The sequence below is a fragment of the Solanum lycopersicum genome, chromosome 11, assembly GCF_036512215.1.
Source record: "Solanum lycopersicum chromosome 11, SLM_r2.1".
Classification (NCBI taxonomy): Eukaryota; Viridiplantae; Streptophyta; class Magnoliopsida; order Solanales; family Solanaceae; genus Solanum; species Solanum lycopersicum.
Genome location: NC_090810.1, coordinates 26,498,785 through 26,514,467, shown reverse-complemented (window position 1 = coordinate 26,514,467; position 15,683 = coordinate 26,498,785).

The window sequence follows — 15,683 nt, the reverse complement described above, 5'->3', positions numbered from 1 at the left end:
TTCAAGGTTGTCGTGTGGATCATAGAAGTAGTACATTCACTACTTTTTGAAATATTTTGATTTATTCTTCTCATCCTAGTTCCAATGTTTCGTGTTATGTGTATGGTGATGAGGTTGGAGGTAGAGAAGGAGGAACACTAAGTCGTGAAGTGGTAAAGTTAAGTGAATCTTTTACAACATTGAGGGAAGATTCTGATGATTTCTTGCGGATGTTTGAAAAGTTCAAGTCTATGATACAAATGAGGAAAGTCTATCATCATGAAGATAATCCTAAGAAGTTACCCTTTGAAGAAAAAACAAGATACTCCTTTTAAGGTTGGCACTAAGGAGTTGCACATGGAAGTAAAAACACCCAATCCTTGTGCACCAAAATTAATGTTGAAGTTGAAGGGTTCCTCTAACCCTTCAAAAGGAATCGATGGCACTTTCCCTAAATCCTATATAATTGAGAGACAAAAGATCGAGAGGAGTAAGGCTGTGAAAAGTGAAAACTCTATTATGGAAAAAGGAGAGGTTGGGTGGAGTGATGTGAGAGGGTTGTCACATTTTTTCCCTAACTTATGTAACTTTATTTTCTCTAGTTGTTTGAAAGCTTGTGCAGGTATAATTGAAGCAAGACAAGTGAGGAACCTCAAAATGTGAAGAATCATGAGGTTCTGGAAAGCTTCCAAAAGAAAACAATGTGCTCTAATGTTGATTGGCAAGGTGAAGCAACTTTTTCGTATGAACTACAAGGTAACAATGCAAACATTTACATTTACTTTAACTTGGAGCATCTCTGTACCTAGTAGACCATTGAGTGTAAGTAATAGCTTGTCTTTATGTGAGCATAGTGAGTCTTTACCTTGCGATGTTCTTGATTGCACTTTATCGTGTGATCATAATATCCTTGTTGTGAGTGAGCAAGCACTAGTTTATCCTATTGATGGAAAAATTGAATCCTCTAGTAAGGGAAATTTGTGTCCACCTAGTGTTAGTACTTGTAGCTTAAATGAGGGTACATTATCATGCGATGAAAGTGATGCTACAGTAGTTGATCTTTTGGTGACAAATTTAATTCTTCTAAAAAGATCAATTTGTGTACACCTAGTGTTGGCATTAGTAATTTGAATGAATCTTTACACCATAACACAATTTATTCTTTTTCTCATGAGAATCTTGAGGTAGAATGTTTGTTAAAGGATAATCTCTTGTATGATGATGACATGACTAGTGAGAGTGTGCATAGTGAAATGCCTTATAATGTTTGAAGTGTAGCCACTCTCGGAGGATATAAATTGTTTGAGAATCTCCTATGGTGTGATGACACACTTTCAAAAGCTGGAGATCTCTTTTGTGAAAAGGATAGTACATTTATTCGAGAGGATAGTGTTACTTCTTCCTTGTGTGTTTCAATTGGTGATATGAGTTGTGATTGTTTATTATATGAAGAGGAGGCTAATGTTGGGAACACATTTATTGAGGTTCATTTATGTGACACCTTTACCTATGATGGAATGTTCTCCTTAAGGGCTTACAATCCACTTGATGGGCCTACATTGTGTACAGGGAAGGGTAGTTTTCTAACCTCGTTAATTTACTATCTATTTGCGTATGATCTTGTTGATTGTGATTTTTATGGTGGTAGGAGTTATTTTTTAGGAGAAGGGAAAGTTTTTCTTAAATTCTTCATGATTTCTTTGTGTGTTTCATCTTGTTAGGTGCAAAGTGTTATGATCCTTAAACATAGATGTGATCCTGCATAGAGGAACACCTTAGACGACCCTTATGTGCATGCGACATTTCTGTACTATCTCTTTGCATATGATGAGACACATATTTGTCTTAAATGGGCATTACATTTTTGTCGGGATATAATTGAGGTCTATACTTGTTTGTATGACCCCATTATGTGGACCTATTATCATTTTGAACCCAGTGAGCATTTAGAGGTGTTTGATCTTGTAACAATGTCATATTTTTATTGTATTATCCTCTTGATGTGAGGAATAACCCATTTCCTTGTTCATTACCTATGGTCTTAATAGTCATGATAATAAAGGATACTTGGTTCTTCCTTGAGATTCAGTCTCCTTGCTGTAATGCTTTTTGTGCTAACCATTTTACTTACCCTCATGCTATGAGGATTTTTTTTCTATTTGTCCTTTTCATAGATTTTCAAGGTTTGGATTCAAGGACGAATCCTTGTCAAAAAGGGAGGATGATAACAACATGAAAAACATAAATCTCATTAAAGACTTAAAAGAGATTGATGGAAAAAAATCAAGTAGAACAATGTGCGTATTGTTCATCTAAGTTAAGAGAAAGAAGAAAGAGACCATTTTTGCAAATGGTCATCTTATAATTTTCAATAATTCACAAAAGAAGACAACCAAACAAGGCCCTTACATGATTAAGTGCAAAATTGTCAAAGAAGTTTCTTCTTTATTTTATTAGTATAAATAGTAGTTTCTTTTATTTTTGAAGATTTAGACTATATTGTATATTGATTCTAAAATTGTAGTATCTTCTTAGTGAGTAATTAGGGTGAATCTTGGGATTGCTAGTTAACTTTGTGATTCTTGGTTTCCTTGGATTATTCTTTATTGGGTTGAATTTAGGTTGTTGAAGTCAATTGGGAGGTGAGGGTTTTAGTCACTTGTTGTCCATAATTTCAATAACTTAAGTATTAATTCACATATCTTTTTATTTCTTTGTGTCTTTCATTGTTTGATCTTTATCAAACCCTAACCCTAAAAATTAAGCCGAAAATACCAAAACCCAAATTTTAAATCAAAAAAATAGATTTTAAACCTCAAATGTGAAATCATGAACCATAAAACCTAAAAAAACCACACCGTAGACCTAATCCTAACCCTAATCCATATCCTAATCCTAAACCTTAAACCCTAAACCCTATGCCCAAATAAAAACTCTAAGCCCAAAATACAAAAATACAGACATTAAACACTAGACCATAGATTTTAAGCCTCATATCCAAAACAACAAACCCAAAACCAAAAAAAAACCTTAACTAACCCTAATACTAACCCTAAACCATTAACCTTGAACCCCAAGCCCAAAATACGATCACTTTTTCATTTTTCAGATTTTTTCTCTCTCTAAAGTTTTCTCTCTAGAATTCTCTCAAGAATTGCGAGCGTTTGCATTAGACGATCGGCTGATTGGATTGGAAATTGTGTTTGTAATGGCTGGAAATCCAACGGATGAACGATTTAGGCCCCCAGATCCGTCTTTAGGGGTGGGAAAACATAATGTTCAGTCAACAAGTAACGAAGTGACAAAAGGATCATCGTCCACCTCTTCGCACTTGAGGGAAGAGGCGATCAAGGTTGCGACTGTAGAGGCGGACATGGATGAATTGCGTTACAATGTCGAAATGAGTCGAAATATTAGTGGAAAGGTAGGAGAAATACAAAGGGTGGACGAAAATACGGGATTGGGAATAGTCGAGTCGCAGGCGAGAGAGGCGGCAAAATCGAGTTCTAATCAAGGTCAATCGGAATATAATCGACAAGAATCTGTTATTGGGGAATTATTGTCATGACCCAACCCGATGGGCCATGACTAGTACCCGTTTTGGACACCCACATACAAACCTGCTAAGTATAACCAACTGAAACTAAGACAATATGGAATTTAATCAAATCAAGCCAACCCCAACGTCATATATATAGAAGAGGACCTGTCTCATAAGGAGTCATAACCATTCAACCATAACAGCATACGCGTGCCGACAAGGCCGCCACTATTCAAAGCATAATAACATACGTATGCCGACAAGGCTGCCACTACACAATACACAATGATGTACGCAGCCGACAAGGCTGCCCCTGTACAAGAGGACATCCCAAACAAACCATGTCCAGACCATTATCCAAAACATATATATACAACCCACATAATGTCCACAGACCTCAAAGAGTACATTAGTGAAACTCGACGGGACAGGGCCCCGCCATACCCATAGACGAGCAAAAGACTACACAAAAGTTATGTACCAAAACGACTGGGCTCCGGAACAGTGGAGCTCTCCCAATCACCAGAGTAGATATCCTAGGCGGGAGGATCACCGAACTGTGCATCTACACCTGCAGGCATGAAACGCAGCCCCCCGAGGAAAGGGGGGTCAGTACGGACAATGTACTGAGTATGTAAAGCATAAGGTAAAGATGACAGGATACCAATATGGCAAGTCGAAACAAAATATCGCTACACATATACCCTTTTAAGTGAAAATCATGCATATATTTAACATTTAAGGTGCCCAGCTTCCCTAGTAAGGGGCTCGGCAAAATAATCATCACGTCATCTCCGTCATCATCATCATCATAACCATCCTCATCATCAATCATATATATAATATAAATACCCAGCCCTCTAGTGAGGAACTCGGTGACATATACAAGAAACTCCGCACAAACATTACCCGGCCCGAGACTCGGTGAAATGATAAATGACTCTATGCACGAGCAGAATATTATGAGCAACCATATGCAATTAAAATCATTTCTTATAAGTCAATAGAACAATAAACGTGAACCAGCAAGAAGTATTACCAAAGATTAATGTTTTATCAAGATTATGAATATTTAATACGATATGGAAACGTAAAATCTCAATGACTCTAAGAAGCACTACCATAGATATTAGAGATCATCATAGCCTTAGACATAGCTGATATATAGAGGAATAATTGTGGAAGCAAGAATATACGTCACCTACACGCTCTAGAGGTAAGTATCAAATCTGTCCGTTATTCGCTTATTTTTAAAAGTCATGCCAAACAAAGAAAGAAGGGACAACTTTACATACCGTATAATCAAGCCGCACGTCCAATATTTACTACTCAAGCTATTAATCTATAACAAGCAACAATCGTGCCGCAATTAGATAAACATCGTGCTTTACTTTCTTGTAAGCTAGCTAATAATCTAACGAAAATTCGGCAGCACTTCCCCTATTTTCCTTACTTCGTCCCAATCCGACAACAATCCAAATTATCCACAGCAATACCAATAACACATATAACCCAAAGAATCATATTAAACAGCCCCCTCCCCAAAACAGTTTCATCTCGGCAACCATAGCAGCGAAGCAACGACACACCGAGCGATAACTCGTTTTATAATTCGCAACACATCTACCTTATCATATTCATCCTTTGGAGTATATACTCATAATCACATTCAACATATACATAATGCCAAAACAGAATTATCCTGCAGTTTGCTTTAATCAAAACAGCCCAAGCACCAACACAACACCACTAATAATCCAATTATGGTTTCCTTTCATACTTAGCACATTCAATAACTAAAACAAACTTCCTAAGCTACTGGTCACGCCCCCTTCTTAAAATTAATGGATAATTAACAAGGGTATGTAAAGAATTAACACACCAAACAAGGAGATTACTAACCAAATTATTTGCAGCTGCTGGCCAAGAGTTGCAGGGTTGGTTTCTCCATTTCCATGGCTGCCTAAGACAAGTGGTGAAGAAGAAGATGATATGCAGCAATGCATTTCACCACTTTATTTAGCATGGAGTGGATTTCTCCACCTCATTTAATAGTATGAAGTGGAGGCAGCCCCCCTCTACACCTGTCCACTAAGGCCAGCCCACAATCTGATCCCTTTTTAATTTTTGCCTTGAGTGGTGGGGCCCACTGGATTAAATTAATCCTAATCAGCCACCAATTATGAGTGGTGGGGCCCATTGGATTAAATCAATCCAAATTAGCCACTAATTAATCACTCACTGAAAGTTAATGGCACTTACATTAGCCAACTCATACTTAATATCACATTTGGAAATAACATCCTTGCCTAATATTTCTTTACGTCTTCTAGATCACGATGCGCACTACGTATAAAAAAAATACGAGGCATAACATCCTTCCCCCCTTAGGAACATTCATCCTCGAATATTAAGTTAGCGTCTTGCAAAAACAAATTCCAGCGAGGTCTCTCTAAAAGTTATACCTATCAACCTGGATTCCGTAGCTTACAGATGCCTCACAGCTACATAATCTCATTATCTATCAATATAGTCAAGCTAGAAATTGAATTACCTGCAGGTACGGGGAACAAGTAAGGATACTTATTCTTCATTTCGTCTTCCGCTTCCCAAGTCATCTCCTCCCTATTGTTATTTTGCCACAACACTTTGACGGAAGCCACATCATTAGCACGTAACCTTCTAACCTAACGATCAAGTATAGCCACGGGTTTCTCCTTATATGACAACTCTTCTGTTACCTGAATATGATCAACAGGGAATACTCTAGAAGGATCACCAATACATTTACGTAGCATCGATACATGGAAGACTGGATGTACCGCCTCCAAATCAGATGGTAGATCCAACTCATAGGCAACCTTGCCTATCCTACGAACAATCTGATAAGGCCCAATGTATCTCGGACTGAGCTTCCCCTTCCTGCCAAATCTCATCACACCCCTCATGGGTGATACCTTCAGGAATACCCAGTCACCAATTTGAAACTCCAAATCTCGATGCCGATTATCTGCATATGACTTCTGTCGACTCTGGGCTGCTAATAATCTTTCTTGAATAAGTTTCACCTTGTCAACAGCTTGCTGAATCACATCCGGGCCTATTAACTTAGTCTCGCCAATATCAAACCAACCAATAGGTGATCTGCACTTCCTCCCATATAAGGCCTCATACGGTGCCATCTGGATACTAGAATGGTAGCTATTATTATAGGCAAACTCAATGAGCGGCAAGTGGTCATCCCAGCTGCCTTTGAAGTCAATAATATAGGCCCGCAACATATCTTCTAGTGTCTGAATAGTACGCTCAACCTGCCCATCAGTCTGAGGGTGAAATGTTGTTCTAAGGTTCACCTGTATCCCCAATCCCTTCTGAAACGATCTCCAAAAGTTGGCTATAAATTGAGCTCCTCTATCTGATATAACGGACGTGGGAACCCCATGAAGTCTCACTATCTCCCTGACATATAACCTCGCATAATCTTCAGCCGAATAAGTAGTCCTGACTGGAAGAAAATGGGCCGATTTCGTCAGCCTATCTAAAATAACCCATATAGAGTCATACTTCCGTTGAGTGCGAGGTAATCCTGTAATGAAGTCCATATTAATCATCTCCCATTTCCAAGTCGGGATCTCTATGTCCTGTAATAATCCACCAGGCTTTTGATGTTCGATCTTGACTTGTTGACAATTCGGGCTCTGAGCAACAAACTCCGCTATAGCCCTATTCATGCCATCCCACCAATATAAGCATCTGAGGTCATGATACATTTTTGTTGACCCTAGGTGAATAGAATAACGGGCAGAGTGTGCCTCTCCCATAACCTGCCGTCGTAGCCCCGCAGTATCGGGTACACACAATCTGCCTTCATATTGTAACACTCGGTCAGGTGTAACCTTAAATGGGGTCTTTTCCTTTTGAAGAGCTACATCTCTATACTGTGCCAGAATAGGGTCCTTGTATTGGTGTCTCTTTACCTCATCTATGATTGAGGACTCAGCAACCTCTCGAATAGAAACTCCACGATCTTCCGAATTAGCTAGACGGACTCCAAGGCTGGATAGCTGCTGAATCTCCCAAACCATATCCCTCCTTTCTAGTTGTACATCTTTCAAGCTACCCATGGACTTATGACTAAGAGCATCTGCTACAACATTCGCTTTTCCCGGATGATATAAAATATCAACATCATAATCCTTTAGCAACTCTAACCACCACCATTGTCGTAAGTTCAGCTCCTTCTGTTTAAAGATATATTGGAGACTCTTATGATCTGTATAGATGTCCACATGGACACCATATAAATAATGTCTCCATATCTTCAAGGCATGAACCACGACTGCTAACTCCAGATTGTGAGTAGGATAGTTCTTTTCATGCTTCCTAAGTTGTCGGGAGGCATAGGCTATAACTTTGCCATGCTGCATCAATACACATCCTAGCCCAACACCTGAAGCATCACAATAAATAACATAGCCGTCTGGTCCCTCTGGAAGAGTTAGGACTGGAGCTGTAGTCAATTTGTCTTTCAATAGCTGGAAGCTTCGCTCACAAGCATCTGTCCACTGGAACTTGGCTGCCTTTTGAGTTAGCCTTGTCAAAGGCGCTGAAATTGAGGCAAACTTTTCTACGAATCTCCTGTAATATCCTGCTAACCCCAAAAAGCTGCGTACCTCAGTAGGTGTCGTAGGTCTGGGCCAAGTCTTTACTGCCTCAATCTTCTGCTTGTCTACCCGAATACCATCAGCTCCAATAATATGCCCCAAGAATGCCACTGAAGTCAACCAGAACTCGCACTTAGAAAATTTAGCATACAACTTCTGGTGCTGAAGCACCCTAAGTACCGTCCTTAAATGATCTGCATGATCCTCTTCTGAACGTGAATAGACCAGAATATCGTCTATAAATACAATAACAAACATATCAAGGAATGGTTTAAATACTCGATTCATTAAATCCATGAACACCACTGGAGCATTAGTCAGCCCAAAAGACAGCACTCTAAACTCATAATGCCTATATCGCGTCCGGAATGCTGTCTTTGGAATATCTGCCTCCCTTACCCGCACCTGATGATAACCTGACCGCAAGTCTATCTTTGAAAAACACTTTGCACCCTGCAACTGGTCAAATAGATCGTCAATCCTTGGGAGGGGATACCTGTTCTTTATTGTTACTTTGTTCAACTGCCTATAATCAATGCACATCCGCAGTGACCCATCCTTCTTCCTCACAAACAGTACCGGTGCTCCCCAAGGTGACGTACTAGGCCTGATGAAGCCCTTTTCTAGCAAATCCCTCAATTGCTCTTTCAATTCTTTCAACTCAGCAGGTGCCATTCTATAAGGAGGTATAGATATAGGCTGGGTATCTGGCAGTACATCTATAGTAAACTCTATCTCCCGTTCTGGAGGAAGGCCTGGAAGTTCCTCGGGGAATACATCAGGAAATTCATTAACTACCGGGACTGATTGAAGAGTCGGTGCCTCTGCCTTTATGTCATGCACCCGAATCAGATGGTAAATATAGCCTTTTCTAACCATCTTCCCGGCCTTGAGGTATGAAATGAACTTACCTTTCGGCGATACTGTACTTCCCTTCCACTCTATAATCGGTTCCCCTGGAAATTGAAATCGAACTATCTTTCCTCTGCAATCAACATTAGCATAACAAGCAGCCAACCAATCCATGCCCATGATAATATCAAACTCAATCATATTTAACTCTATTAGATCTTCTACGGTATGACGACTCTATATAGCTACTGAACAATTCCTATATACTTGCGTAGCTATGACAAAATCTCCTACAGGTGTAGCTACCTCAAATGGTTCTATCAACTCAGACTCTATTCCGATCCTACTAGCAACAAAGGGAGATATATATGATAAGGTGGAACCTGGGTCTATCAATGCATACACACTTCGGGAGAATAGTGATAATATACCTGTGATCACATTAGGTGACGCCTCCTGATCTTGCCTATTAGTCAAAGCATATATACGGTTTGAGGGACCGCTAGAACTGGAAGCTCCACCACGTCCTCTACTACGGCCTGCTGGTGCCTGAATACCCTGCCCCGTAGGGCGCATAGCCACAGAAGAAGATGAACCAGCAACGGACCCTGTAGGCTGTGCCATACCACCTGCACTACCTCTAAGGTGACACTCCCTCATAGTATGGCCCTGACGGCCGCAAGAAAAACACGCACTTGTAGCCCAACGACATTCCCCAGGATGGGACTTACCTCAACGAGAACACCGAGGCAAAGGTGGCCTCGACTGGCTCAAACCCCTGCCCATCTGTGACCCTGACGCCCTAGAGCTCTAACCAGCTTCCGAATATCCCATACGATCGAACCCCCTACCCATGAAACGTGGGGGTGCACTCTGTGCTGGCTGGGAAGAAAATCTAACATGCTGCTGAGACTGCCCGCTTTGAAACTCGTCAGGATAACCTGCTGATCTAGCCCTCTTATGCTGGCCTCTATTATAATCTCTATCTGGCTGACATCCCCGGTGCCGATCCTCTACCCCCTGTGCATATGCCTGCACCCGAGCAATGTCCATACCTGGCTGAAGAGTCACTGCCATACAACCGTCAATAAGATAACGATCCAATCCCATCATATAACGATGTACCCTGTCTGCCATATCAGCCACAATAGTAGGCGCATGCCTAGCCAATGAATCAAACTCTAGGCTATACTCTCAAACGCTCCTGCCATTTTGCTTCAAACGCAAGAATTTATCGACTCTAGCTCGCTTCATCTCTGGAGGCAGGAAGTGGCCCTGGAAAGCCTCCACAAATTCATCCCATACCGCTGGAGGGGCACCCTCACCCCTAGATAACTCCCAAGACTCATACCAATTAATAGCTACATCCCGCAAACGATACGTAGCCAACTCAACAGACTCGGTCTCCGAAGCCTTGATTATCCTCAATGTACACTGCATCTGACGAATAAACTCTTGCGGATCATCCTGGGACCTTGACCCAAAGAACACTGGAGGATTACAACTTAAGAAGTCACGAGCCCTTAAGCTATCAGATCTGTCCGCATGATCAACTCCTAGTCCATGCCTGCGAGCCTGATCTGCCACTAATCTAGTCAGCAATTGAACCGCATCTCTCATGGCCCTATCCTCCGCCCCTGACTGAGGAGCTGGAGGTTCAGATGTTGGGGCCTCGGGGGCTGGTGGTGTCCCCCGAACTGGAGCTGCTGCTGCTCTAAGCTCTTCTGGCGGTGGGGGTGTAGCAGAGCTCTCCGACTGGAGCATAATACCAGGCATAGACTAGGCACGAGCCCTAGTAACTCTCTGGGTCTTACTAGTACCTTCTGCTACCGACTTTCCCTTCTGGGCGGCTGTCACTTTCTTTGGAGGCATAGCTGAAAACACACTGATTCGTTAGAGAGGGATTATCCTGTTAATATAGCTCTATCGCACGATCTAGAATAAGAAGAAAGAATGACATCCTAAATGTCCTGTAGCTTCCTGTTTATAGATGTGGTGCACAACACACCGATAAACAAGACTCTTCTAGACACGGTCTGTAGACACTTTCGAGGAAGAACCTGGCTCTGATACCACTCTTTGTCACGACCCAACCCGATAGGCCGTGACTAGTGCCCGTTTTGGACACCCACATACAAACCTGCTAAGTATGACCAACTGAAACTAAGACAATACGGAATTTAATCAAATCAAGCCAACCCCAACGTCATATATATATAAGAGGACCTATCTCATAAGGAGTCATAACCATTCAACCATAACAGCATACGCGAGCCGACAAGGCTGCAACTATTCAAAGCATAATAACATACGTATGCCGACAAGGCTGCCACTACACAATACACAATGATGTACGCAGCCGATAAGGCTGCCCCTGTACAAGCGGACATCCCAAACAAACCATGTCCAGACCATTATCCAAAACATATATATACAACCCACATAATGTCCACAGACCTCTAAGAGTACATTAGTGAAACTCGACGGGACAGGGCCCCGCCATACCCATAGACGAGCAAAAGACTACACAAAAGTTATGTACCAAAATGACTGGGCTCCGGAATAGTGGAGCTCTCCCAATCAGCAGAGTAGATATCCAAGGAGGGAGGATCACCGAACTGTGCGTCTACACCTGCGGGCATGAAACGCAGCCCCCCGAGGAAAGGGGGGTCAGTACGGACAATGTACTGAGTATGTAAAGCATAAGGTAAAGATGACAGGATACCAATATGGCAAGTCGAAACAAAATATCGCTACACATATACCCTTTTAAGTGAAAATCATGCATATATTTAACATTTAAGGTGCCCAGCTTCCCTAGTAAGGGGCTCGGCAAAATAATCATCACGTCATCTCCGTCATCATCATCATCATAACCATCCTCATCACCAATCATATATATAATATACATACCCGGCCCTCTAGTGAGGAACTCGATGACATATTCAAGAAACTCCGCATGAACATTACCCGGCCCGGGACTCGGTGAAATGATAAATGACTCTATGCACGAGCAGAATATTATGAGCAACCATATGCAATTAAAATCATTTCTTATAACTCAATAGAACAATCAACGTGAACCAGCAAGGAGTATTACCAAAGATTAATGTTTTATCAAGATTATGAACCTTTAATACGATATGGAAACGTAAAATCTCAATGACTCTAAGAAGCACTACCATAGATATTAGAGATCATCATAGCCTTAGACATAGCCGATATATAGAGGAATAATTGTGGAAGCAAGAATATACGTCACCTACACGCTCTAGAGGTAAGTATCAAATCTGTCCGTTATTCGCTTATTTTTAAAAGTCATGCCAAACAAAGAAAGAAGGGACAGCGTTACATACCGTATAATCGAGCCGCACGTCCAATATTTACTGCTCAAGCTATTAATCTATAACAAGCACAATCGTGCCGCAATTAGATAAACATCGTGCTTTACTTTCTTGTAAGCTAGCTAATAATCTAACGAAAATTCGGCAGCACTTCCCCTATTTTCCTTACTTCGTCCCAATCCGACAACAATCCAAATTATCCACAGCAATACCAATAAAACATATAACCCAAAGAATCATATTAAACAGCCCCCTCCCCAAAACAGTTCCATCTCGGCAACCATAGCAGCGAAGCAACGACACACCGAGCGATAACTCGTTTTATAATTCGCAACACATCTACCTTATCATATTCATCCTTTGGAGTATATAATCATAATCACATTCAATATATATATAATGCCAAAACAGAATTTTCCTGCAATTTGCTTTAATCAAAACAGCCCAAGCACCAACACGACACCACTAATAATCCGATTATGGTTTCCGTTCATACTTAGCACATTCAATAACTAAAACAAACTTCCTAAGCTACTGGTCACGCCCCCCTTTTTAAAATTAATGGATAATTAACAAGGGTATTGTAAAGAATTAACACACCAAACAAGGAGATTACTAACCAAATTATTTGCAGCTGCTGGCCAAGAGTTGCAGGGTTGGTTTCTCCATTTCCATGGCTGCCTAAGACAAGTGGTGAAGAAGAAGATGATATGTAGCAATGCATTTCACCACTTTATTTAGCATGGAGTGGATTTCTCCACCTCATTTAATAGTATGAAGTGGAGGCAGCCCCCCTCTACACCTGTCCACTAAGGCCAGCCCACAATCTGATCCCTTTTTAATTTTTGCCTTGAGTGGTGGGGCCCACTGGATTAAATTAATCCTAATCAGCCACCAATTATCAGTGGTGGGGCCCATTGGATTAAATCAATCAAAATTAGCCACTAATTAATCGCTCACTTAAAGTTAATGGCACTTACATTAGCCAACTCATACTTAATATCACATTTGGAAATAACATCCTTGCCTAATATTTCTTTACGTCTTCTAGATCACGATGCGCACTACGTATAAAAAAAATACGAGGCATAACAATTATCTCCTGGCATAGATCCACATACTCAACAAATTGGGGAAGAAATGGGAGTTCGAAACATTGAATCTCGACAGGAAGGTGAAATGGTGGAATCGCAGAAAAATCTTCAAAAACAAGGAAATCGCGATGGTCATCAACAGGGTAATCCATCTATACAATCACAACATCGTATTTTAAACTTGAACAAGGAAAAAGAAACATATCAACAACATCAACAACCTGCAAATACAACTACAAGAAATCCAGGTTCGAGAGAAGTTGTTCATCCTTTGCAAAATAGGCAAACTGCTGTGAATTCGTCTGAATTACTCAATAAACAAGGAAAGGCTCAAGGTAATCTTACTCTAACCAATATTACTCCCAATTATGATGGTAATTTGCAAGAAACTGAGAGAATGAATATGGAGTCTGTTAGGAATCAAAATTATCAAACCAATTTCCCTAAGATTTCTAGCAACTTCGATCATCCTGTCCATAGGAATTTGGCTGATAAGAATGATCCTCCTTTAGGAAATACTGATAATTTTCCTAAGAAAGATCAACCACAAGCGCCTGCTCCATACACTGTGATTCAGACATATGCAGATAGATTAAGGTTTAATTAGTCTAAGAAGGGTGTGAGTATCAAATTGACAGAGCCTGACATCACTACCAAACAGGGCCTTCCTATAGTTTTATATGTTAAAGATGAAGTGGTTAAAGACTTGGCTTCCACTTGTAAATTTTCTCTTATTGGGAAATTTATCTACACCATGCCAAGAGTGGAGCTAATAAGGAAAAATATTATTCTTCAAACTCAATTATTTGGGGGTGTTAAAATTGCACACTTTAATTCTAGGTATGTTCACATAGACATTGACAATGAGTTAGATTACAATATGGTTTGGACCAAGCAAAGGATGATTATTGCTGGACAAGTTATGAGAATCGAGGCCTGGACTCCTACATTCAAGCATGATGAAGAAACACCTCTAGTCCTTATTTGGACATCTCTTCCAGAGTTGCCTTTGCATTGCTATAATAAGCAGTTTATTACTAGCCTATTATCTCCTATTGGTAGAGTTTTATATTTAGATTCAGCATCAATTAACAAAACCAGAGGAAGCCTTGATAGAGTTAAGGTTCTAGTGGACCTAACTAAAGAATGACTTCCTCACATTTGGATGGGATATATTGGTGAAGCTATAACTTATGGAAGATGGCAAAAAATAGAGTATGATAGCATACAAGATTACTGTTTCTAATGCAAGCATCAAGGGCATAAAGAATATGATTGCATTATTAAACAAAGAGATGAAGAGAATACAAAAAGGAAAGAGATGGAGAAAAACAAGACTAGGAAGGACAATGCTCACAACAATAATGCAGAGATGGAGATTTCTAAAACTGTGGAAACAAGTAGAAGGGATTTAGATCATACTCAACAAAGGCAGCAAACACATGAGAATCAACAGCAGACGATACAAGAGGAATGGCACACACAAAGAAGAAGGAATACTACTCAGCAAGTAAGATTTAATACAGATAGATCTGTTGTTCAACAGCCTCAGACTCATATAGGGATTGTTTCTATCCCTACAAAAAACACATATGTTGATTTGGAAGTGCAGGAATTTACAACTTTTGGAGAGGAACATATAGAACAATTACAAGAACATAGGCCTCAGAATATTGCTACCTTAAATAGGCAATCCCAAAGCCATGTCTATACTGCAGGAATCAATGAGCATAGAGAGCAAAGAAATAAAAAAACAAAGAAGTGAAGTACAGGTGTCTAGGAATGAACAAACTGGATATCAACAAGAGACAATAAACAGATCAGGTATTGACTCAATGCTCCCCCTCCTTACACCCCTTAATATTGATAATGATTCTGTTGGAGTAGCTGTTGAAGGTGAGGATGGAAGTGGTCAGGAGGAAAATAGATTTAGTCAATCTAGAAATTCTAAAGGAAAAGGTAAAATTGGTGAACAGGGGTCCTTGATTAATATTGATAAAGTACCCCTGATAAAATCAATCTTAATAACCCTCAACAGATTAGTAATAAGAATAGTAATCCTAATTTTACTAAAACTAGCAATGATCCTATTCGTCATCAAAGAGATAATCATGATGAATATAAGGAACCTGACTCTGAGGATCAGTATGCTGATACTCAATCCTTAGTGTAGGGCATTGAACCAGAGGAGGAAACAGATACTTCTTAT